Source organism: Gymnoscopelus microlampas (assembly GCF_963454915.1).
Source record: "Gymnoscopelus microlampas genome assembly, chromosome: 4".
NCBI classification, from domain to species: Eukaryota; Metazoa; Chordata; class Actinopteri; order Myctophiformes; family Myctophidae; genus Gymnoscopelus; species Gymnoscopelus microlampas.
The window spans coordinates 17,182,715-17,209,056 of record NC_139941.1 but is presented as its reverse complement, the minus strand read 5'-3'; the positions used below and the strand labels follow the sequence as shown (position 1 = coordinate 17,209,056).

Here is a 26,342-nt window from a genome sequence, read left to right as displayed (position 1 = left end):
GGCGGATTGATGACATGCCCCAACTGGTGCTGGTAGGGCCGTCTTTTCTCAAGTAACTCAATGTGAGGCATGCAGTCACACGTGGGGCCACGTGTATGAAGTGTGCATGGCATTGTGCGCATAAAGATTATACTGAGCAAACTTCTACACAATTCATGAAAATGTAAACTTGACGACGCCTGCAGTAGATGTACACAGATTAACAGGCAGTGATGATTTTGTGATCTGGCGACATGAGTGAAGATGAAAGATTATGCGGAACAATTGAATGTTTTCGCTGTTTTCCGTACAACAGTACATTACAGAGTCAAGTGAGATGACAGATTCATCCCTTTATTTGATTCTAAATATGTATATACTGTATATTTCATGTTGATTTGTGATATATAAGAAAATAGAAATAGATTTAAATAGAATCTTTTTTTGTATTATTCGGTTATAAGTCGGTTATTGGTTCTACTTCTAAATATAGTATCGATATATTTTCGGTTAATTGCCAAGCCCTAGAGGAGCATCCTTCTGAAACTACCCTGCCCTGCCAACTCTGGCAGGGCAGTGTCTGCCAGGTGTCGTATGATGGCTCAGGTTGGCAACGGGTTCGTTCTGATAAGCAGGCACTTTGTGATGACCCCTAAACCAATCTTGAAATGGATAAGATGGTTCTTGTGATCCTGCATGTTTCCTCCCACGATGTCGATGTCAAATAGCTTCAACTCTAATAAGCAGAGGGTAGTGGTACGTAGTGTAGCGGCGTAAGTGAAGAGCACGGGCCTGCTTCCTCCCGGTTCCAGATTTAGTTCCACGCGAGGGAGCTCCGACGACAGACGCAGCGAGTCAGTTAGCTGTTAATACGTAGAGCAGTGAGGCGGGCCAGGCGTCTGGCTTTCGTTACGGGGCAAACGAGACCCAGTTTCCACTCCAATGACGCTCCCGCTGCTCCTCTCCAACTGACACACGGAGGGGGATTTAGGGACTAGGGATGAATGCTACTAACGGGGTCAACAGCATCACTAAAAACAAACTGCCTGGTAAGGGCAATCGATGAAGGAATGCATAGCAGCATATACTAGAAATAAATCACCCGTGTAGTCTGTCTTAAACTCTGGTTCGAGCAATTGTCTAGCCTGCTGCTGACACGCCGCCGTTCCACTGTCAATGGCTTGACTGTAATTGGATTAGGGCTGCAGCTGTCGATGATTTTCTTTGCGATTAATCTATCGATTACTTTTTGATTGATCGAATAATCAAGAACCGCACCTTAATTAAAAAAATATATATACTATATATAACATTCTACCCGATTCTTTACAAATCTACTCAATTGAGTAGATAAAATGGATCTACAGATGGATGACAAATGAATGCATAAATGACAAACGCAGTGGACAAACCTCACATCTGCTTCCATACAGGTGTACTAATTAACATCCAATCATGCTCTTTGGCATATATAGAAAGGCTGAGCTTAGTTGACCTAGATTTTGGATCAAGATGGCAAGAGAAAAAGTACAAAATGTGTTAATATAGCGTCACTTCGTGCCATGCTATGAGCTTGTAGATCTGCTATTTTTTTTTAAATTGTGAAAATGTGTGCAAATCTTTGAATATACAATACAGTTACAGTATATATTATCATTTTTAAGCAAACATTTTTAAATTAAATCTTGCTTCTGGGCACAAAATCTGTTTGAGATCCGCAGCCAAACACATATCATGTTGGGGGTCCTTGACATGAAAAAGTTCCACTAGTGTTGGCAATTTGATGACTGTGATGCTTGTGCATTAGTGCTATAAGAGAAACAGAAGAGCAGCTCTTCCTCAGGTGACTGACAATGTCAATGCAGGACTAGGCATGTCACAATTATTACATAATAATCGCCTGGTCGCAATTATTTGAGATAATCGTCAGAATTGTTTCCATTCATCTGTATAAATAGTAAAACAAAATAGCAGATCTACAAGCTCACAACACGCTGCAGCACCTTGTGAGCTTGTGGATCAGCAATTTCCACTATTTTTTTTAACATTTTGGAAAGTATTACTGCTACTATCAATTACTGAATAAGGCCTATTTTGGCAATAGCACATTATTTATTTTGTCATTGTCCAGTCATTTCTTTGTATAGTTCTCATATCTGCCCTGTGCAATATTTGTTTACAAAGCCTAAAAGCCAAAGAGATTTTCTTTTATTTATTTACGTTTTCAATGTGCAATGCCAGCCCTAGGACGTGTTCAGAATATGTCAGGCTTCCGTAAAGAGACCATTAACTTTTGGGTTGAGAAGTTCAAGGTCACAATTTGACTATGACCTTCATGGTCAAAATGGTCAACAATGGAGAGGTGGATTTCAATGAAACTTGGTGAGAATGATCAGTATGCTGCCCTGAATAGATGATTTATATTTTGGGGGAAAAGAACGATTAAATCGGGTGCATCCACTGCTCCCAAAGTCTCCAGTTCGATTCCAGCCGAAGCCATGTGTTGCACGTCTTTCCCCTCTCTAGCTTCATCTTCCTGTCTCTCTTCACTCTCATATCCAGAGCAAATAAAGCAAAAAAGATCGGTAACACTATAAAGTTAGTTGACAGGATTCCCTCAGGTCTCTGTACCAAGTCCGTCATTCTTTTTCCCTCTACACCAAATCTTTTTGCCGAACATAGCTGATCTACAAGTTCACAACGCATCGCATTGCACTGTGAGCTTGTACAAGCTGTGAGCTTGTAGCGCGGCACCCAGATCTGCTATTTTTGAATAGCCAAAGTATAAAATAATGGTTATAGTTCAAATCTAAAATGACACAGATGCGTTCCTGGCTTAACACAAGAGATGTCGGTGCAGGGAAGTGTTTGTATCTGCAGGTGTACCGTCAGGTCAGTGCCTACCTGTAGAGAATGGGTGAAGGGTTTCTCTCTCTGACCTCAGGGAGAGTCTAGAGCTGACTCCGTTGCCTCATGGTTGGAATAACACCTGAGAGAGAGAGAGAGAGAGAGTAGAATGACTGGTTAGATAGGGTAAGGTAATGATTAGCTGCTGTCTGTCAAAACACACACATACTGTACTTGTACGGACACGCTTATAAGTCAGCATAACTCCAACCCTAACCCCTAAACCTCACCTCTAAATGTCTAGTCCTAACCATAACCTGAATATTTTCCTAATTGTATGCCTAACCCCCCAAATCTCCTTAAAGGGATAGTTCACCCACAAGATATTTTTCTATCGATTAGTCACCCCATGGAGACTTGAATTCATGGAATTTTTTTTGTTTTTGTCGCATTCCTAAGCCGATAATTTGATGACCAGCGGACCGGTAGGCAGCGGTTCTGGTAGGAGACACAAAGGAGACTCTTTATGTCTCCTTAAATTATTATTGGCTTAGTAATGCAAAATGAATTCAAGTCTCCAGTTGACTAACCGAGAGAAAGTCATTTTGGGGGTGAACTATCCCTTTAAAACAACTATTTCTCTTGTGAAAACCATGAAAATGGTTATACAATGTCCATTTCCCAAATTATACAATCCTCGTGAGGACATTTGTATTAAGTATCACACACACACACACACACACACACACACACACACACACACACACACACACAAGACCCAACACACTCCCTGTAGGCATTCACACACACAACATTCTATTTCTCCACCACGTGCACACTCAAGATACACATAAGGCCCAAACGGTCAAATCTGAGCAAGTTATTCTGACAGAAAAGTGCTGGCAGCTACATGTTGCTGTCTTGTTGTTGACGAGCAAGGGGTGGGCAGCATCCACACAACACAACACAACACTAACAACACAACACGGTCTGACCCCGTCTGCAACACAAAACAACAGAGGTGCAAAGCACAGGAGAGACACTGCCGTCAACCACAGCAACCAAGACGTGAAGCAGAGATCCATTAGGCAAACCCTGTTACTTCCTGGTTCGCATCAGACGAGAGCGAATGCACGTGCCTCTTGCCTCTCTCTGCCCCCCCAGCCACACACACACACACACACACACACACACACACACACACACACACACACACACACACACACACACACACACACACACACACACACACACACACACACACACACACACACACACACACACACACACACACACACACTATCTGTCTTCCACTCTCTCGTTGGTTTTATCCATTTTTTTCTCTCCTTTTTCTGTTCTTTGAACGGGCTGGTCAGACGCTCAGAGGAGGCACATTCAATAATAAAGGAGGAAAGAGGATGGAGGGATGGGAGCGGGAGGGATAAAAATGTATTGTGGCTCCTCTCCGAGTGTCCCTGAATCATTTATAATGCGATCTGACGCTTTTGCCGGAGCCTCTGGGAAAGTTGTGGTGGCTGCTCTCCTTTCCTCCTGTCCTCCTCTCTCTGCTCACTCCGTCCTTTCGCATTTCGACGGAGGAGTGAAAGAGGAGAGGAGAGCGTGACCACTGCTCGCGCTACAGAAGCGGAGTATTGCTCCGAGAGAGATAGAAAGACAGAGAGAAACAGACAACGTGACGGAGAGAAGAGGACAGAGAGAGAGAGTTGTCAGTGAGTCCGATGCAAAGCCAGTGAGTGAAAAGGTGTGTGTGTGTGTGTTAGGGACTGTCACAATTACAAATTGAAGTTGACGATTCGTTGTCACACAAATAATTGCGATTAACGATTGAATTGTGTTTTTTGGCATTGAACATTTGGAACATATTATGAATAAAAGACGTTTGCCTTTTAGGCTTTGTAATCAAAAGTTGCACAGGGCAGATATGAAAACAAATGACTGAGATATACAAAGAAATTACTGACATATTTGATAATTTTATACTTGAAATAAAAACCAAATAGCAGAAATAGCTGATCTACAAGCTCACAACGCGCGTTGTGAGCTTGTAGATCAGCTATTTCTGCTATTTGTTTTAACATTTTATTCAAACATGTTTAAAAATATATTAACATTTTTCAACATAGAAAGGATTATGACGATTATGCAAAAGAATTGCATTATCTCAAATAATTGCGATTAAGCGATTATGTAATAATTGTGACAGGCCTAGTGTGTGTGAGTGTGAGAGGGAGAGAGGGAGAGAGGGAGAGAAGACAGAAGGCGGTGGAAGCATAGTTAAATCTGGTACAGGGAGAGCGAGAGATAAAGAAGGAGAAAGAGGTTCAGAGAAAGACTCAACGTGAGTACAGAGAGAGAGATGAGCAGTGAGAGAGACAAATGGCTCTTTTCGACTGTGAAGAGCTAACCCAGAACCTGCCAGAACTTGAGACTTCCCAGAAAATAGCCGATCTACAAGCTCACAACGCATCGCAACACAACATGTGAGCTTGAAGATCTGCCAGCTTTTGCCACTTTAGGAAAATAGAATTGAAAGTATAAGTTCTGACTTCTACGTTGCCAGAACTCAGGTTTAGTACCGAGCAGGGCCCAAATTAGGTTCAGAGAACCTAACGTTTCAAACGATACTGGTCTTCATCACGTCTGTCACACAGACCTGATATTGGGGTGAAACATTGTCCTCAATAAAAGTTTATACAGGGAGCTTCTTTACAGTGTGCAGACGACAGACGTCCTTTCTTCTTTTCAGAGGGACAAATACAGACACAGAGACAAAGAGAAAGTCCCACAGAAAAGGCGATGGAGTTTGTGTGTGTGTGTGTGTGTGTGTGTGCCATGGGTGTGCTGACAGGTTTGTGACATTGTTGTGGACTTAGCTACAGACTGATTGCAGCAGAGCTCCGACTTTCTGTTCCAGGCTGTGCACGACACACACGCTGTCATATGAATCACGAAGTCGTGAGTCACGGAACACTCGTCTGTGAACAAAGGCCAGGGTAGAATCTGGTCACGCAGACCGCTGCGATAGGTCCAAATGTAATAACAGACTGGATTACCTTGCTGTTCATGGAGCTCATCCATAATCCCAAGTGCTTTGTGGTGACCGCGGTCTACTCAACGAGCCACTTTAGCAGGTAACCCGTCAAACTCTAGATGAGAACAGTTAAAGTCAGTGTGAAGAATGTTTTAATCTATCTGCTCTGTAGCTGACCATGAAAACGTTGTTTACGGCACTGACTGACCATAGCTGTCTAATAATAAAAAAGCTATCCTGGTTTTGACAAACATAAGACATAGAAGCTTTGTGTGCTGTCACATCATGCCAAACAACGATCTACTAGCGATAGCCTCTTCTTTCTTTTCAGAGTCAAATTAACACTGAGTATTTTACTGTGTAGGGCAACGTACGTACTGTTTAGGGATATCATTTGCTTTCATTTTGGGTCTAAAATGTCACATACAGTACTGTCCATTATACGATTTCCCTCATCAGCTGTCATAATACTGTTTCTGTGTTCCGTGGTGAGTTCATTCCGCCCGATCACAAGTATTGACAAGGAGAGTCAGAGAAGAGAAGCCTGAGGGCTGTCAGTGACTACCGATTCCCGGGGAGGGTGATGATGACTCACGTGGAGGTAGGCGGTGTGTGGAGAAAAAAAAACTGGCACAATTTTCCAAAGTGAAATAATAATAGAGATGAGCCACCCAACTGTGAGGCGATTCCAACAATACGCTCTCTCCCTGGATGAATAAAAAATAATCCAGTTAGATAGCAAAGAGGCTAAACATTATGTCCCCATCATCCTGCCAGGGCCGCATGGTGTGGATTTTTATAGCTGTGACTCATAAACATAACAAAATCCGTGCGTGCACATACACTTGCACACACACTAAAAGAGGGATGGAGACTCATGTGTGCGACTCTCATCTCAAGATTAGTAACACTATTGAGATGTGTGCACGACTGCACATGTACACACAGGCACACACACCAATGGGTGTTACCTACATCAGGATAAGCGTTTAGGCAAATATATCAACATCACCGATTGAGGGACAATTGTAAAACAAGTACGTGGCCAGGTGCCAACTTGAAAAACCACAGGCCTGCTCTAAATGTGGAGTTTATCTGTCATGGTTTCTCATGTTGCCTTCAAGGAACGCCAGCCAAAATACCACGTCAGTCGCTCCACTTGCACCAAGGGTTGACGGGTGTGAAAAGATTGACCTTTTGTTGAACCCTGCCTCTGCTTGTTTGAGTATAAATACAAGTATAAATTAGGCATTACAGCTCAGATCAACCCGCCTGCCTTGAAAGTTTCAATTCTAAATATTGAATTGATCGTGGACCACTGACCATATTTACATAGCGGCTATTTTGATATCATACCACTCCTCCACCTCCAAAACATAAAACACCTCAATACTATACAATGTGTTTCATGGCTAACGGCCAGCACAGCCACACTGCTCTCTATCAAGTGCTTCCCTGACATGGGAACGGCATTGCCCTCAAGCACAAAGCGCTGCAAAGGTGGTACCAACAGCCCAAAGGATCAGTGGATATGAGCTTCCCTCCATCCAGGACATAGGCCAATATGGACGGTTACCAATACCAGATTTTTGGGTCCAATGCTGGTCCCCATTTTGGAGAGTCCCAGACAGACCACTGATGCTTACCGATGTTTTGACCGACTTTTTCTAATCATTTAAAGTCTCTATTTGAGAACATTTATCTTAAATAAAAACTAAAACAAATAGCCAAATAAAAACAGAATATAACAGAAATAATACAGAAATAACTTACTGATAAACAGAAAATAAGCATAAGTTGAACTTTATTTAACCACCTAAGCTCTATATCAAATTTTTCAAAAATAGCAATGCAGATAATGGCATGTAAAAATAAGAGAATCTTGAAAAGTGGTGCAACAGTTAATCAAATGCATTGATTATAAAAAAAATAATTACAGACGAGGCATCTTCGGTCAGTTGAAAGAACTTCTTCCCCCCCATCCAGTTTTTGCTTGGCATGCATTACTTCATGTCAGACCCATGTGTGGAGATGCAGTAGCCTACATGCACACATCACCATCAATTATTATGCATCGTCAAATGTAACCCTGACCACCTCCAGAGACGCCGGTTTGGGCGAACACATCTTTCATGTGTCCAAGCATACACACACAGATACTACACATACGTACGTAGGTGTACACACACACACACACACACACACACACACACACACACACACACACACAAACCTGTGCACATAATACCATCTACACAGCTAGGCAATGCACATACCGTACAGACACACAACCATTCTGCTACACAAAGCCTTCCCAGATTCACTGAGAATGCACTTTCAGAGTGACTGAGTTCCCACATCCAGAGGGGTCCATGTAGCCCTGCCCCCCCCCCCCCAACCAAGCCCCGCGAGCACAGTCTGGACGTTTCTATATTAAAGCCATTCATCCACACAGTCCCCTGTCAGTAACACCACCCTTTGAGTTCACTGTGCTCTTTAGCACTGCTGATGGTGTGTGTGTGTGTGTGTGTGTGTGTGTGTGTGTGTGTGTGTGTGTGTGTGTGTGTGTGTGTGTGTGTGTGTGTGTGTGTGTGTGTGTGTGTGTGTGTGTGTGTGTGTGTGTGTGTGTGTGTGTGTGTCTGTGATCCATTATCGTCTATTCTTTTGCCAAACATACATGCAGAGTCAGACACACATGATCTGTGAGTATTGTACAAACAAACAAACAAGCTAGGTATGTTGAGTTAAAAGGAATACTCAAACAAAAAACATACCAAAAGGGTTTTATTTCACCTACACTGAAACACAGTGAAGGAGAGTGGGACGTTGTGAGGCCTCTGACCAGACAGACAGACAGACAGACAGACAGACAGACAGGGCTACCTGGTGCCAAGTTAGAGTTTCAGCCATCCTGGTAGAGCCTGGTGAGTGAGTGTGAGTGTGTGTGTGTGTGTGTGTGTGTGTGTGTGTGTGTGTGTGTGTGTGTGTGTGTGTGTGTGTGTGTGTGTGTGTGTGTGTGTGTGTGTGTGTGTGTGTGTGTGTGTGTGTGTGTGTGTGTAAAATGATGGGCTGCACATTCTCTAGGCTAATCCTCCTCATTCTTTTAACTGAGACGTGGAAGAGGATAGAGAATTAGGTTCATTGGTAGAGATGGGAGACATGGAATTGAAGGAGGCACTAGCCTTTAGAGTTGAGGAAAAGCCATGGGGTCAGCAAAATCAGAAAGGTTCATCTGCTGGCGAACATGATGGTGCACAGGGAATTCCATGGCAATCAGGCTTGTAGTTTTCAAGATATGTTGTTTGGGACCAAAGTGGTGGAGGGACTAACAGACATAGGGACTGACATTGCCATTCCTTAAGAGTCCTGTCATCACTAGCAGGACTACAAATCTACATTTCTGTTTTACAAAACAGTGGCAGATGACTTTTAAGATGCACCTCTCAATGTGACAAGAGCCTGAAAATAGTCACTTTTAATAGTACATTTGTTTTATAGTAAAATAGCTATTTATAAGTCAATTAATTCAGCCAGCTGTCAGACAGGAAATGTTGTAATGTGATGTCAGCGTCTTTCAGCCTCCTTCCACGAGAGTGGCCATGAATTGTGAGGTATCACAATGCATATTATACAATTCTCATCTCATTCTATTCCTTTAGACTGCAGGGGTTTCAAAAGAATCCCAGTAATAACTTTGTTTTAAACAGTTATGTCCCAATTAGGAGAGCCAGCAAATGTACCTGAAATGTAAAAGCAAATAGTGTAGACTATTTGACCACTAAGCCAGTGGCTCACCTCACAAACCTTTCCATGGCAAAAACCTTACGTCCAAAATGCCATGGCCTAAAGAAATGCATTTTTAAGGAAATGGCAAAAATAGCAGATTTTCTAGTAGATGTGCTATTTAGGCTAATTTTAGAAAATGGCATGACATCATTCATTGATTCATTTTCCTTTCCTTTGCAATTGGACCCCCTGGCGGCCCCCACTTCATAAACCTGTGGGCTAAGGCATTCTCAACGTGGGGTCTGGATGATTCATGAGTTCTTTTGTTCCTAACTACGAAATGATTCATAGTTAGGAAAGCCTATCAAATGGGGCATGTGCATATTAAATTGGGGGTTGAAATTAAAAAGGTTGACAATCACTGGGCAATCTTAGAGCGTTCACACACAGTAACCATTTGATTATAGAAACAAATCTATGTTTTTTTAAGCAGCGTGACGGTCGTGACCACCAATCCACCACCTCCTATAAGATGACTCATAGCCAGGACACACAAACAAGCAGAATGATTTTCACGTACAATCCTGAGTATTAGCCTGATTTAACTAACTGTAATATAACCTAAACTTTGGTTACATCTGTACAATCTCCGAGTTACGAATGGATAAGGATTGTACTGTTTAGGCTATATTAGGACCGAAACCTCTTTTATCAATCTGCGTAGTTTGGACAAATATGGGTTTGCGTGCGTTTGCTTCACCAGCAACGACTGAGTCATTTCCCAAGGAGAATTAGAAAATAAATAAATAAATAAAAAGCACTATGTTTCACCCCAGGGCTTGTGCTAACCCAGATTTTCACTTTCCAGTTTGGACAAAATACAACATAATGGTATTAGCTCAGTTTCTGGCGATGGGGAGCCAAGCATGTGTAATGTATGAGAAATGTTCAAATATGTGCACCAAAGAATGCTGAGGGCCCTTAACCTCTAGTTGTGTGTGTGTGTGTGTGTGTGTGTGTGTGTGTGTGTGTGTCTGTGTGTGTCTGTGTCTGTGTGTGTGTGTGTGTGTGTGTGTGTGTGTGTGTGTGTGTGTGTGTGTGTGTGTGTGTGTGTGTGTGTGTGTGTGTGTGTGCGCTTGTATTTCTATACTTTTGAGGGCCACATGTCCCCATGTAGCACAATTTGAAAAATCGACATTGCGAGAGAGTGAACTGGACAGAAAGGCAAACAGGGAGGGAGCCACAGAGAGGAATTGTGTTTCTATGCATCTGACCGCGTATGTGAGTGCATGTGAGTGAGAGAGCGTTAATGTAGGCCTATGTTTGAGTACATAGTACATCTGTTCAGTGTGAAACTGAACAGAAATAAAACAGGCAAATGGTTCTAATTCACAATACTGCTAGACATGTACCAGCAGGTTCTACTCTGAAACGTTCAGATATTCCATTGGATCCATCTCACACATATGCGTGTAAGCACACACACACCCACAGAGAGAGGGAGAGAGCTTGTTCAGATCAGTTCAGAGTCAGACATTGACACATAACCTAGTAGACATGCAGTACAGGACATATCATTCAACATTTAGACTGGTTATTGCTTTAACAGAAGTCTGATCATTGGGAGTATATATGTGCAGTAAAGGAAGGAAATATTACACTTTGTCTATTAAATGGTAATTGTTTGATAAACACACACAATGACAATACACACTGGCATTATGTAGGGAGTCTGCAACCCACAAACTGATCAAGTCAACTGAAAAAGTGCCGTGACTGCCAGGACTGTACTTTGAAAACACCCGGGAGGGCCCATAGTCCTCAATGTTTCTCGACCCATGGGTCAGGAGCCAAAACTGGGTCGCGACTCACAACATACTCTGAGAGTGTCGCAGAAAAGGAAACCTTTTTAAGCAGTATTGTGTTATACGTGCTATTGGGTCTTCGCGTCATGATCAGAGTACAATTGTGGCCCCTAGTCCGTTGCTAAGACCACTTACGTATAAAATCTATGACCATACATAATGTGGAGGCTGTAGTGGAATGGGGCACAGGTAGACAGCCAGCCAGACAGACACACCCATCATGTAAAAGCAGTGTGTATGTAGCAGCACGCCTACCTGAACCTACTTCCTGGACCTCTCAATTCACTAGTTTCGCCATTTTGGCTGCAACGGCCCATAATGAACCCTCAAAATGAGGCTCTGCTCACCATACACTATTTTACATAGTAAAATCCTGAGAGTCAGGTTAATTTAATGGGGCAGTAAGTGGTTTTGATTGATTGATTGATGTACTTTATTTAGTAAGACATGAGAACAACAGTACATGGAAGTACAAATTCACAATACAAGGTCTACTAAACTGGAAGACTCATAAAAGCACAGAGCTTGTTTCAAATGAGTTCCCCATGCACACAAATCATGATGACATATAAGAGACAGACAGATATACACAACTACTATAGAATGTCATACAATCAGTTTACAGGTTACTGGTATGAAGAGTGAGAAATATGTACAAAAGGAGAAGGAGAGAGGGGGGGGGGGGTAGGGGGGTAGGTTAGGTTAGGACTTAGACAGGGGCCATTTTCCAATTGCAGCCTCCTGAAGGTGTATCTTTAGGGCTGTTTTGAAAGAGAGTAGGGTTTTACACTCCTTTACTCCTTTTGGTAGGGCGTTCCACATTTTTGATGAATAGCATGAGAACGAGTTACTTCCCTTTGTTGAGCCAAAAAAGGGTTGGACAAGGTTTGTGGAGCTGCCTCTGGTATTGTGATCGTGGACATCATTAACATTTTGGAAGTATTTTGACAAATACAGGGGGATCCCAATGTTGTGATATATCTTGAAGACCAGGCCCATAGCAAGTTGCTGTACTCTGTCCGCAACCCTAAGCCATCCAATCCTATCAAAATGATCAGGGGTTAGATGGATTTTGTAGTTGAGGCCAAGAAGTAGCCTTACAAGTTTGTTTTGGGATGTTTGGAGCCTTGTTTTTAAGGCCTTGGTGGTGTTGTGATACCATGAAGTACATGCATAATCGTAATGACCTTGTATGAGGGCCACTGCAAGAGTCTTCAGAGTCTTCTTACTGACTTTACGATCAATACTCCGCAAATAGCGTGTTTTTTTGTGGACCGTTTTGATCGTTTTTTCAGCATTTTTGTCACCAGAGAGGTCAGCCTCCAAGATAGAGCCCAGGTAGGTAATTTCGTTTTTTCTTTTGATGATATCATCACCCGCTTTGATCGTGAAGCTCTCTGCCTTTCTGAGGTTAGGAGTGGACCCAAAGAGGATGCATTCCGTTTTGCCCAGGTGTAATGAGAGCTTGTTGTCGGAGAGCCAGATGCAGATCTTGTTGAGTTCAGAGCTGAGAGTTTTCTCAACCTGCAGCCTGTCCCTGTCCGAGACTAGCAGGGCCGAGTCATCTGCGAACAGGAACAGGTTGCAGTCGCAGGCTGACGACATGTCATTCACATATATCAGGAACAGTAAGGGTCCTAGTATACTTCCTTGGGGGACACCACAAGTCACTGGGAGGGGGGGGGACTGGGTGCCGTTTACTTCCACCACTTGCTCCCTCCCTTCCAGGTAGGATCTCATCCAGTTCACTGACGTGTCATCAAAACCTATTGCTCTGAGCTTATTGATCATAATCGGGTGATTAACGGTGTCAAAAGTATTTTCTAGTACTTAAAATAAGTGTTAAATAGCTCTATATTCTGATCGTAATCATTGATATAGAGTGTTTGTTCAGTCACAGGTGTCTCCCCTTCCCTCCAGCACTTTAGTGAACAGAAAATGCATTTGCATAGTCAGACACCAATTTGATCCAATCAGGAAAGAGAATTCATATACAGGATAAACAAGTGAAATTGGAAGTGATGAAATGACACGAAGTGAGCAGACAAAATTGAAGCTGATAAATGGGTTATCTTCTCTCTCCTGATTGGCTGATATTGGCAACCCACTTGAAAATGTATATTCTGTCTATTAAAGAGTTGGAGAGATGGGGATACACATGTTTTTAGATGAACAAACACTCTAAAGTAATGATTACAATCAGAATACAGAGCTTAAACTTTTTACCCAAAAAAGGTTTTGTTTTAAACAAAACATATCACTTACAGCACCTTTAACTAAGAGTGTGCAAAATGTAACCAAACAGACCCATAAGGTTCCATTTGATTACATTTCTTGATGACAGATGGATAAATGAACACTGAAGATTTTACTGTGTAAATGTATCTTTTCTTTTTTTTCTATTTCAACAGGCCCACCCCCAAGCTCACTCTTGTCCTGTGGCATCCCACCACATTTACAGTATGTCTGCGTTCCATTTTTAAACCTAGAATATGTGATTCCGCTCCCAGTTTCCACAAAAAATAAACAAGCGGAGGCACCGAAGGCAGCGTCAAGCTAAAGCTGGAGGGAGTTCTATTTCGGTGTGTCTCTTTCTGTGGCTTTCATGACTGTCAGCGTAGTAAACAGCACAGGGGGATGAAAGTTCAGTGTTTTGCATAGTTGGCGCACACACACACACACACACACACACACACACACACACACACACACACACACACACACACACACACACACACACACACACACACACACACACACACACACACACACACACACACACACACACACACACACAGGGGCAGATGGAGCTACTACAGAGAGGCATACAAGGTGAGGGTGGATGAATTTAGATGGAAAACAAAAGGCCACACTCCCTGAAAATAGCCAACCACTGAACTTCCCACCCTCTGCCATTTTGTGTGAGCTTGAAAACCCCCAAGGACCCCCAAGCAGGAGAAGCTGAACTTTGCTCATCAGCAAATCCACACAGTCTATGTGGACTTCTGCCAGACACAGTACAGTTAAACAGACAGTTATTGCCCAACACCTCAGATTTCTAGTTGGAATCGATGCATATTGGGAGTTGGAATTCTAAGATTTTCCATATAGTGTAAGATAGTTTGGTCTGTTTATCTAATATCTACCTGTGGTTTATCTACCTGTGGTGGTGACTGGGCCCACCTGCTTGTGGATGGGAGTACATTGAGCATGTTTCTTTATTCCTTTCCTTTTTTAACATAGGGACAGAGGGTGGGTAATTTAGGATCAGTTACTCCATGTTCTTAGTTTGAAATGAATAAATACTGCAAGTACATACAGTATATAGATATTTTTAAAAATGTATATGAAGTTACATTTAAAAAAGATGTGTTCAAGTGCTTAATGGCAAGGTGGATGAATCAGGACGTGGATAATCACAGGGTTAACAGGAGGTAAGCCATAAGTCTGACCTAGGGTCATTCAACATGGACTGGCTAATCCGACACAGTCTGTCTATTGTATGATACATTCTTCTCACATTAAAATTAAAAATCAACAGAATTATGTTATTTGTTATTAATATGAGATAAAACTTTATTGATCCCCAGAGGGGAATTCAGGTCTCATAGCAGCAACAGCAGTAAGATTCCAATGATCTATGAACACATATCCAGAGAAAAAGACTTGAATGACTAAAGTGGACATTCACCAGAGAAATGCCTAAAAAAGACATAAGATATACAGCACTCTTTGACTGCCAAGGACGAGTAAACTGGGGGTTTTCAGTGGTTTTCCACCAGATGGCGCTGTTCGCTACCCTATGAATGATGCTTTCACTGCCAGATGACGACAGATCTGGAATTGATGTAATAAAAAAAAAAAAAAAAAGCTAGTTTACTTCCTGTTTATTTCCTGTGGGAAAATCGCTATATCTCGTTCCTCTTGCTTTACGGCTAAAACAAGGCACATTCAACTGGCCACAGCTATGCAATTGGATTACCGCGAGCGGATGAAAAAAACATTGGTGAAAATGTCATTTCCATGTCATACAAGCAATCTGTCAATAAAATAGGGCAGGTTTTAACAAGATTTGGAAATAGCATCACATCCAGACACAGCTCTGAATAAAAGAAAAAAGAGCCTTTGCTGACTATTTCATGGCTAAGCCTGTAACCTCACAAGTGAGAGTAGGTCAAAGATAACACTGTAATACTTAACAAGTAGCCTAGCTCTCGCTGTATTGTCAAAGGAATACGCTTGTGGCCTGGACATATTTGCACTGGTACTTCCTTCATAAATAGTTACATAATATTCACAGAGCTTTGGATTTGCATACTATACAGTAGGAATTCAAAGGATCAATTCTGATTCACTGCTTTAGGCCTACAGTTCTGATTCCCTAGAGGGGGGAAAAACCCAAATCTATTCATGATAACCATTTAAATCATTATGAAATTACCATAATTGTAGGTATATCTATTAGAAAAATAGTTGAGAAATGAGAATGAGTTGATGAGATTTAACAACTTAATCCCTATATACGTCAATGTCCCCAGGGGTCTAGGCACCCCTTTCCATATAAGGTTATAATACAAATATATTCACTGAAAATAGCCGACCTACAAGCTCACAACACGTCGCAAAGCAGAGTTTGCCTCTAGAATAAGGACGCTAGGGTTCAGGCAGGGTTCATTAATTCTAGACAGAGCAAACCTCACGTTAAGCTCATAAGCTTAGGCTATGTTCACAATGACACCCCAAATCATATTTTTGGCCTATCCAGATTTTATCAGATTGGTTTTATCAAGCCTGAACAGTGAAAAAACACATGGAAACTGATTTTTGCAGATGAGATTTGAATAACATTCCTTAGCATTGTTCAGACTGCATAAAACCAATCTACGTAACTGCCAGTCTAGTGGACATGACCACAGGCTCTCAATTAGGAAGCAGCCTACAACTTTGACAAATCCCACAGCTGTACACTTCCCTGCTTTGCAATGCATAGCACCGACTGACCAGGTCTCACTCTCCAATACTTCAGAAACGCTTCCTCTTCTCATCACACCCAAACACAAGGCATGGAAAACCACACTCCTGTCGTTGACTCACCCATAGTGCCATAGGACAGATAACAAACAGGGTTAAGTGACAGTTAGGCTACGTGTCTCTGCCTTTAGGCTAAAAAGGACTTATTGATGAAAAGGGGCCGTCTACCATTGCTGCTGAACTGGTACGAATGCCTAGGACAGGACCATTCGATAAGTGTTGAGGTACTCATCAGCGCATGGTAAACACACCAAGCAATCTCCCATTGGTCAGAGCGAGGCAGGCTCAGCTGGGACCGTGGCAAGTGGATGGGCCCCCATCGACTAGGCAATAACCCAGGGCCTGTTTATATGACACCATCAATTCTCAGCTGCATTGATTTTCAACGCGCTCCGTGAAAACATGCTCGGGTTCTACACCAACCCACACACCCACCCACCCACGCACACACACACACACACACACACACACACACACACACACACACACACACACACACACACACACACACACTGATGGTATAACAGTGTGCCTGCACGCACACAATGATAAAAGAATGAGTGTCGTGTGCAAACAGAGAACCGTGCTCTATAAGGGGCGTGCGCACATACAATGATAAAAGACTCATATGGTGTAGAAGCGTATTCAGAAGCACACGTTGCCATGTCTAAATGGGCGTGCACGTTGTGTGGCATGGCAGTGAGAGTAATGAGTCCAGTGCACGTGTAAGATGAGTGCCACGTGACACACCAAGATGGATCAACTATGATTTACACCCACTGTGTCATGGCTAGGGTTTCTGCAGATCGACTGCAACTGCTCTGCCATACTGTCAGTGTGGGTATGAGGGTATGTGCGTGTGTGTGTGCGTGCATGCTGGGGGGTGTTCATGCCCCCCCTGACACTGTGGTAACAAGTGCCGATGGTGAAATGTCTACCCCAGGTGGTGAGTCATCCTGCTGCCGTAGCTCCAGCCCCGTTTTCCCACAGGGCCATGTAAAATTCATGAGCGTGCCAGTGAGGGTGAGCACGCATGTGTGCGTGTGTATTTGAATGTGCCAAGACACTAGGTCACTCACACAAAGACACACACATACACCACCGCACCGCCAATATACGAAGAGCTGTAGTCATGGTGGACGTTCATAGTGTTCACGGACACACACACAGACCGAGTGACTTCCGACTGATCTAGTTTAACCTGAACGTGCGTGTGCGTGTGCATACGCATGCATGTCACATGTGTGAGTCTGGGGATTGCCGGCCATGGAGAAAAGGGCTACTTTAAATCCCAACAGGACTTTCCAATCAAGAGTCAAGAGTGAGCAGGGAAATGAATAGATGTCTACTGTTGTGGTGTGTCATGTGTCGCTCAACAGAAGAACAACAAAAAATAAAAAGACAACACCGCTTTGGCTAGCGGGGCATGTGAACACTTGCTTGAGCATTATGCCATCAAATATTAAAGAGGGGCAAATTAACAGATAGGGGCTGGCATGGGAGAGACTGTCCTCATCTTGTTCCTCCTTTCCAGTCCTCAGGCCCAAAACTAGGGCAGGTTGGGGCTGGAGTCAAGTTTCTCCCCATTCAGCGATCCAACCGCAGGTCAGCCAGGGGAGACGAGAGAGGGTGGAATAGCAATCGCTGACCCGAGGAAGCGCCTCAATCTGCCAGTCCATGGGTCCAATATGGGCTGTGCTTTGTACAAAGACCTATCAACGTTCACTCATCAAGAGCCTCATTTACATTCGTCAGGCTTGTTTCGACATGCAAAAGGCTCAGCGAAAGGCGAGATGTCCGGCCGGGACGGACGACACGCCCTTGCTGACTTTCTTGAAGGCAACGCTCTTGGATGGAGGGAGGGAGGGAATGTGATGAAGTCATGCATCCTTCTCTGGGGTCTCTTGCAGGGGCAGGGTGTATTGTGATTCATTGTTGCACATTTATGCGGCCAGGACTCCTAGAGCTGTCAGCTTCATACGGTTCAACTTTATTGTCAACAATACCAATCACAGAGTAAATGGCACGTGAAATTAATTGTGCGCTAACCTCACAACAGCTACAGCTCAAGAAGATAGACATTAAAACTCACTGTTAAAAACTCTGTTTGATCAGTGTTGAAATTAAACTAAAACTACAATATAAAAAATCTTCATAAAAAATCTAAACTACATGAAGGTGCATAACAAATAGACAGCAGCATACATGACTTCATAGTAGGCTAAATGAAATATCCTACTGCTGCACCGCAGGGAGGCCACTTGAATTTGGCAGTGAAAGCAGGCTGGGGTCATACTACTACTATACTGCATGATGTGGTTGTCTGTTGCCAGGGAAGCCCTACCAACTTTCTCTCATGTTGTCAAAAGGCAATCGTGACTATTATTCCCCATCCGATCAGTCAAATGACGCTTCATCCTCCAGCAAGAAGAATATTGAATTCCATGTCAATCCAGTCAATAGTTTTTGAGGCATCTTGTTTGGGACCAATGTGATGGACAGGTGGATTGACGGACGAAAGGACTGACATTACCATCCTTGGAGCCCCGCCACTATAGCGGGGATAAAAAGAAAAGAAAAAATGATCAACCAGTATGAAAGGGGGGGGGGGGGGCATCAAGCAGAGGAAACCCCAAAAAGGAAACATGCATCTAGGCCATGAGTCATTTCCCTTGTGCTTCGCTGCTTCTTCTTCTTCTTTCTCAAATACACACTGACAGTATAAATTATGTACATCATCACTGGAGTTTACAGGGAGTGAGAGAGGGCCCATGGGTTTTAGGCCCCAGGATTTCTTCTGCTTTTTATCCCCTGTAAAGTCTGCCCGCAAATTAATTTTGGAATTAATTCAGGGCACAGATCTCATCATCCCCCAGCTCTTACAGGGAGTGAGAGCTCTTTTATAGCTCAGCCATTTCATCCAAGCCTCTTTGACACGCCAAAAAAAAGGGTGAAAAGAAAGGAAAGGAAGGGGTAAAAAAAAAAGAGAAGGCCAAGCCGTTCCAAATATTTAGCCCAAACAAATGAATTCTGGGTAACATGAGTGCTGTGTTACATTGCAGCTAAAGTGCCTTTGTCAGACGAATATGAGCCACTGTGGGAAAAAAGGTGTTTGGTAAAGTCATACCAGAGGGCCGTGTGGGACATATGGCCATGCCATAGTCGGCTCCTGTACATAAAATTAATCCAAGTGCATCAATATGCACTGCAAACTGTATCTAAAGTGTTAGGTCTTTAAAGCCCCCGGCACTGAGATATTGATGGATGCGGTTAAATCATTGTTGCTGACATTAGACTGAACAAACACAGGCATGGCCACAGCCACAGGCAGGACCTAACTTAGGACCTCATTTATACAGTACTTTGCTGTATGATCATGATTCCCTACTATAACAACCAACGTGTCATATCGCATGTTGTGAGCTGGTACATCTTCCATTTTCAATGCGTGGCACACTCTATGCCACACATTGAAAATAGCAGATGTACCATCTATTAAGCATAACCTGAAGTTGGACGGCATTCGCCGATGCACAATCCCATCACGAATCATCACAACCCTAATGCATACCATAAGGCAGTATTTCCAAACATGTTGTCTTGGGGGGGGGGGGGGGGGGCATGTAGATGCGGCTCAAGTGGTTAAAACTAACATAGCTAGTCCCACATGTAACATCATTGTTAAGTACAGTGATACATATATTGTGTGTGCTCATGCGCGTGGAGGGAATAGGGCTGTCCCGATCACTTGATTTTGAGTGATTTTGAGTGTGCGATCCCGATTTTTCCCAATCCGATATTTTGGCAATGCATTAAAAAAAAACAGGGGGAAAAAAACATATTCAAGTTGTATGTGTGGGTCACAGTGGTGGATGAGCAGCTACTGTCTATACGGGAGAAGTGTATGTGCACACACCACCCGTCCGTGCCAAAGTTGAACTGTCTTTTCAACAACATAATGCAAAGAGAGATTTTTCTTTGGAACTGGCTAAAATAAAGGGATGTTTATAGGCAATAGCTTTTGCAATGCTGTTGCATTCTGTCAATGAAAGTGAAAGCGACTCCAACCACTGTCTGGAAAGCCTGGTGACGCAATGTTACTGCCTTTAATGGCACTAGCGACGCATCGCTCTGTGCAACTATGAATGAATGTTGTGTAACTTAAAACCAAAACTAACCACTTTAAAACGTGAATGTGGTCATGTTTTGTTTTGTAACGTTAAATAACATTATAAAAATATTTGATATTAAATAAAAAAATCAGATATTTTCCCTCCGATTCTGATCTTTTGAAAATCTCCAATCACGTGATCGGATCGGGAGAACCGTTGTCTCAACAAAGGATAAAGATGGATCTCCACCAAACAGACTACTTCAGACTACTACAGATTGGCAGTCGGGTCCTACGTCCAAAAAGGTTCTGGTCGCCACATCGCACAAACTATTGGAAACCTTTCATATGCTAACTGGCCAGGCCAACATTCAGTGATGGGCCATATTTCTCAATCTGGCCATGACTTTTGGTTATTGGTGGGATCCATGCATCGTCTCACACCGTAAGTAGGGCTACAACTATTGATCATTGTCTTAGCGATTATTCTATCAATTACAATGTAATTATTACATTTTCAATTAATAGAACAATCGAGAAGCACTTTTTTGGATATTTCTTTCAGATTTCTTTGTATTAGATTTTTTTTTTTACCATGTTCAGGCGTGGCCCCAATATCTAGAGTTTGGGCCACTATGCAGCCCTCACACCTACATCGCACCGCCGATCTGACCGATAAGCCCAAATATGGAGATCTCTGTATCTGTCGGATGTCTGATGAGTGATGACATGGTCCACTGGTCCGCTGGCCGGCCGTTCCTCCCGTTTTTAATTTTAATGTAGGATAAACAAATCAATTTATAATCAACTAAATTGATATGTCTGATCAACCACTGAAGCCATACTTTGAATACTTTGTTGTACGGTTTCACACAAACATACAGATAAGCCGATCTACAAGTATATTGTTTATTTTATGCATTTTTTAAAGTTCTGGAATTCAATTCACGGACCATTTATGCTACTGTATAATTTTCTTTTTTTTAAAGATATTTAATTTGTTTTCCCCAAAGTCGATTATAATACTCAAATCGTTTTATTTTTTTTATAAAACGATTAAATGAATTTGATTTGACTTATTACGCCATGGTTATAAGTCAGTGACTTATTTCCATTATGGTCCTTGGTCTGGGACAAACAAAACATTACAACATAAAACGGGCAATGCAACAATAAATTAAACACTCTAGAACTATATGCTTAACACTGATTACGGCATGAATAAAAGATCTGATAATAAATAGAAGTGTCCATGCTATTCTGCAACATTTTCTAAAAGCTTTGACCCTTTGTTTTAAAAGAAGATGACTGCTGATGATCTTTATCATCGTAGGTAGCAAGTTCCAGCAATTAATTCAATTGACTGTGATGCACCCCTACACCCAAGCACCACCCAGATCAGACTCCATGCCCCTGTGACTCAAATCCTTGTATTTTTGCTTGTGTTGTCAATCAATAATTCATTGGGTAAATCTTCTTTGTACCGCAAATGTTTGACTGGGAAAAATAAATACACCAACATAAATTAATAACAGAGAACATTCAGCATAGGGCCTGATAAATGTATGTACAGTATGCATCTGTGTGTGTGTGTGTGTGTGTGTGTGTGTGTGTGTGTGTGTGTGTGTGTGTGTGTGTGTGTGTGTGTGTGTGTGTGTGTGTGTGTGTGTGTGTGTGTGTGTGTGTGTGTCAAGTAAGAGATAATGATAGAAGAGAGAAGAGCTCTCAGGCTACATGAATACCAGGGAGACAGATGCACTGGCTCTGCCTGCTGTTCATTATGGCCCTCGATCATTGTTTATTATTTTGACATGGGCCTAAATCAAGTTTGGAATAACTAACCAATCTCAGTGTCAATCTCCTCTCTTTCTCCTGCTTTAGGACAGTGCTAAAATGAAGTGTGGAGATACTGTAGGTCTGGCAATGCAAGACTAATCTCAAAGTAGTATGAAATCTATAATATGGTTGTTACCTCTGGTTGTGGCTGATAGCCTCTTTGTATTACACAACAGCAGACTTTATTGTCTTCCTTACTTTTTTTTACATATTTATAAAGATTTTTAAAGTGTAGCAGCCAAGTCAGCCTAGGTTTACTGGCAAGTATAATATTAATAATATAACCGAGAAAGTAAACCCAGTCTACTCAATATCTGCTCCCTTCCTTTAGCTTGGCCCTGGGTTGTACAATAGACTCTTTCCTCCCCAGTATTACACCTGTATCACACCAGGAAACAATAACTGGCCAAGGCCAAGGGTCAAGTAGTGTCTATTGCACCCACTCCTATTTGCTCATTGGCTGATTCCATATTGACTTTAAGCATCCCAATTTTTGACAAGCCAGTATACCAAAAAATCTAACAACAAATTATGCAAACTTATGCAATATGCATGCGTATCTGTCCTTTGCGTATCGCAAGAACCATCCAAACATATTTGAAAGATAAATATCCCTTTAAAAAGGATCATAGAGCATGTTCAGCCCATTGACTACAACTCAAGGTGTACTTGACATCACTGTTTGCAAATCATACTGTAGATTTTATTTGTTTTATATATTCATAGACGCCACTGGTTTCCATTTATTTAAGTACAGAATATCTAGGAAAATCAACTTGCAGAGCTTTGAAACATGCTTAACATAGGTAATCCAATATTACATTTAACTGTGGGGTACAGCCACACTGTCTGGCTTTGTGCAGCTTTGTTCACAAACTGTTACTGCACACATAGTCACTTACTATTGGACAGGGAGCACTATTATTAGTTTCTAAGTCTAACTTGTTGTCAAGGGTACAGTATGTTATCATTATGTTTTAAAGCAGCTTTTTTGAAAAGTCTGGCTGAAAATTGTCCCTGAAGAAAAGATTATTTTACGAATGGGATTCAAATAATTCAAGCATCCTTGACTTCTTAACCATGCAATGAGGTTCAGCCAACAATGACTCTTGACACTAATTATTCTGGTACGTTCTGTTCTGTAGAATGTTTATTAGGAGAAAGATAATAATAATAAACTCATTAACAGAACAATGGTCTATGTACAATACATTGGCTGAAGCTGACATGTTTTGGTAAATGGTGCATTTATACCAAAGTACTTTACAATGTGCATCACATTCGCACAATGGCAGAGGAAACCACGTCTTGCTCAAGGACACTTTCACACTAACCTAGGGGGAGCGAACCCGACCTGTAACCTTTTGATTCCCAAGCGGCTGCTCTACCTCCTGAGCCACTGTATTGACAGTAGAATTGTCCTTTAACTATTTCTTTATATGCCCTATCAGACAATTGCAATTATTATGACACGGTTCATTGCCCCTTGGCTTTGCAGTGTGGTGCATCTGGTATTTGTGTACACATCTTTGAGTATGTATGAGCGTCTGTGATGTGACTTAGCACATAAGGATGGGAGAGAAAGAGGAGGCGTGGAGAAATGGTTTCTGCAGGTCGCAGTCTAATTGGACAATTGTTCAACTGAACCGCAGGCTCTTTGGATTCAAAAAGGCATACAAAACCCTGCTGGAATGGACTATTAACCAAGATAGGAATAACATAAAAACTGCCCAGGCTCTCATTTCCACACCTTTTCTCATGAGGAACTCTTGTGTTAATGCCAAGAATACAGAAAGCCATTCATGAACCACGGGGTCAACACAAAGCTAAGCTGGAGAGATAATGACAACCATTATGGGAGGAACCCAAAGTGAAGTCAGACGCAACCGTTCCAATCCAAGCGTGAAGCCACTGGTTCAACAGTGGTGGTTAAACCTCCATTTATTTCTTGGTCTTGATGTTGTCATACATTATGAATGAACAAGGTGAAATGAGAGGCACACACTTTGGGTTGTTTTCTGCACACTCAGCCACGGTACCGACGAGAGAGATGAGAGAGACCGACAGAAGAAGAAACAAATTCCCACAACTGGCTACCAAGAGCCACAAAACTTAATCTCTCCAGATTCAACTGAGGCAAATCTCCACTTGACCTAATGCAGGCTGTCCAGTTACAGCATTAGGGCTGTGCAGACTAGAGTCCTTGTTTCTCTTGGGACTAAGGAATGGGTAGAATTTTGGCGTGGCGAGTACAACAGATGAAGAGCTATTAAATATATCAGGAGGTCCCACACAAGGAACCCAAAGCAAAGCAGTGTTCTCACCAAATTAGAGAGGTGACATCACCCGTAAAAGCCTCCCATCACTGGTCAGCAATATCAAGGAAAAGCTTGTCATATGCATGTTTGAAACCATGCTGTAAAGGCACCGACACGAAACTGCAACGTGGAGCTTGGAGACAAAAAGTGCTTTGGGCGCGCAGGCGAAGCATCCAAAAATATCTCTCTGTGGTGCAGTGTATTACCTCACTCGCCACTCAGATCAGCAAACGTGTCCATCAGGATCACACACCCGAAGCCGTGCTGGCATGCCCCACTTTGCTAGGCCAACAAGGCATGTAGCAGTTTCTCAGCAGGTCGTGGGCAATGGCCAGCTTGGACACAAAAGGGCAGACCCTGTGTCATCATCACACTTTTTATAGACCTTTTTAGTGCAGAACATGTGGTTCTAAAAATACTCACTCCTAAGCCCTCTCCCTCCCAAGCTAAATTAAGCCACAGACCCAGGAGGGGTGGCGGTGGGCAGAGATATGGCAAGTCAGCCGTTAGCCATGCTCATGTCTCTCTGGGTCATGATGATGATGATGATGATTCGTCATGGCTAAGTCATGGAAGGCAGGATCGAAGCATAGTCAGCATACTACAGCTTTCAGACACAGAGCTGGAGACAAATAGCTGGACATAACCGGGAGGGGGGGGGGGGGACACATAGTCCCAGCTGCAACTTTGCCAGAGGATCGGAGCTGTGTTTGCAGCGAAGGGCTGTAATTAAGTTGCCTGTGCTGTGTCCCACACCCAGCGAAGTCAACTTGCCAAGAAGAATGCCTCTCTCATGACTGAAGGTTTAGTGTGCTTGGGGAAAACAATGAAAGGAGAAGTCTGTGCACTGACTGCACAGAAAAACTATGACGTGATTCACAACCAATCTGTTCTGCCTTTAGGTCCATAGCATACAAACTTGGGATGAGGTAAACATTTTAAGCCAGATACCATGCCACCTAAGAGCCTCGGCAAGGTGTGAATACAATTCACAAGACTCGCCATGTAATGCAAATAGATTGTGAGATACAGTAGTAGGTACATTCTGGCACCCCTAATAAATGGTACAATAGGTTTCTTTTTCAACTCTCAGAGCCAGGGTACACAACGTCCAGTCGCAGGCCCGGGTGGCACCACACATGGGATCAGTGGTGATTTACTCACTGTCATATAAAAAAGCGTAATTAACGATTAAACTAAATGTTAGTGCTGTTATTGTGCGATCACCTCTAGTACCATAGCGTATAGGCTCTTCTAGGAAAGTACGTGTCATAGCTACAATGAGTGGACACCATGGCTGAGCCCCACAGCTGAGTTCCAGTCATTGGCTGTTGATAGATTAACAGTCCCCAGTCTCTGGGACGCTTCTCCCTGTGGCGTTTTGAGTCAGAGATGGGGTCTTTTGGGACCGGGTTCTGCAGTACTTAAGCTGAGAGGGAGGGAGGAAGGAAGGGGTGGGCAACCTTAGTGGTCTGCTCTGCTCCTCCGTGTGGAAAGCCAGGTGAGTGGTCAGCTCCGTTGCTCAACTCAATATAGGACTATGAAGTGAGCGTCCTATGGTGTGAGCACCTGATTTC

The 26,342-nt window shown here is 42.7% G+C and overlaps 1 protein-coding gene across 2 annotated transcripts in view; it reads right to left on the bottom strand.

Moving 5' to 3' along the window:
* The window catches only part of taok3a (TAO kinase 3a), a 95,374-nt gene that overhangs the window by 64,033 nt on the left and 4,999 nt on the right, over positions 1-26,342 (bottom strand). For both annotated transcript variants that reach the window (XM_084054042.1, XM_084054043.1), the window contains exon 2: positions 2,884-2,968. The gene's annotated coding sequence lies outside the window, so the exon portion shown is untranslated. The remainder of the gene's footprint in view (positions 1-2,883; positions 2,969-26,342) is intronic.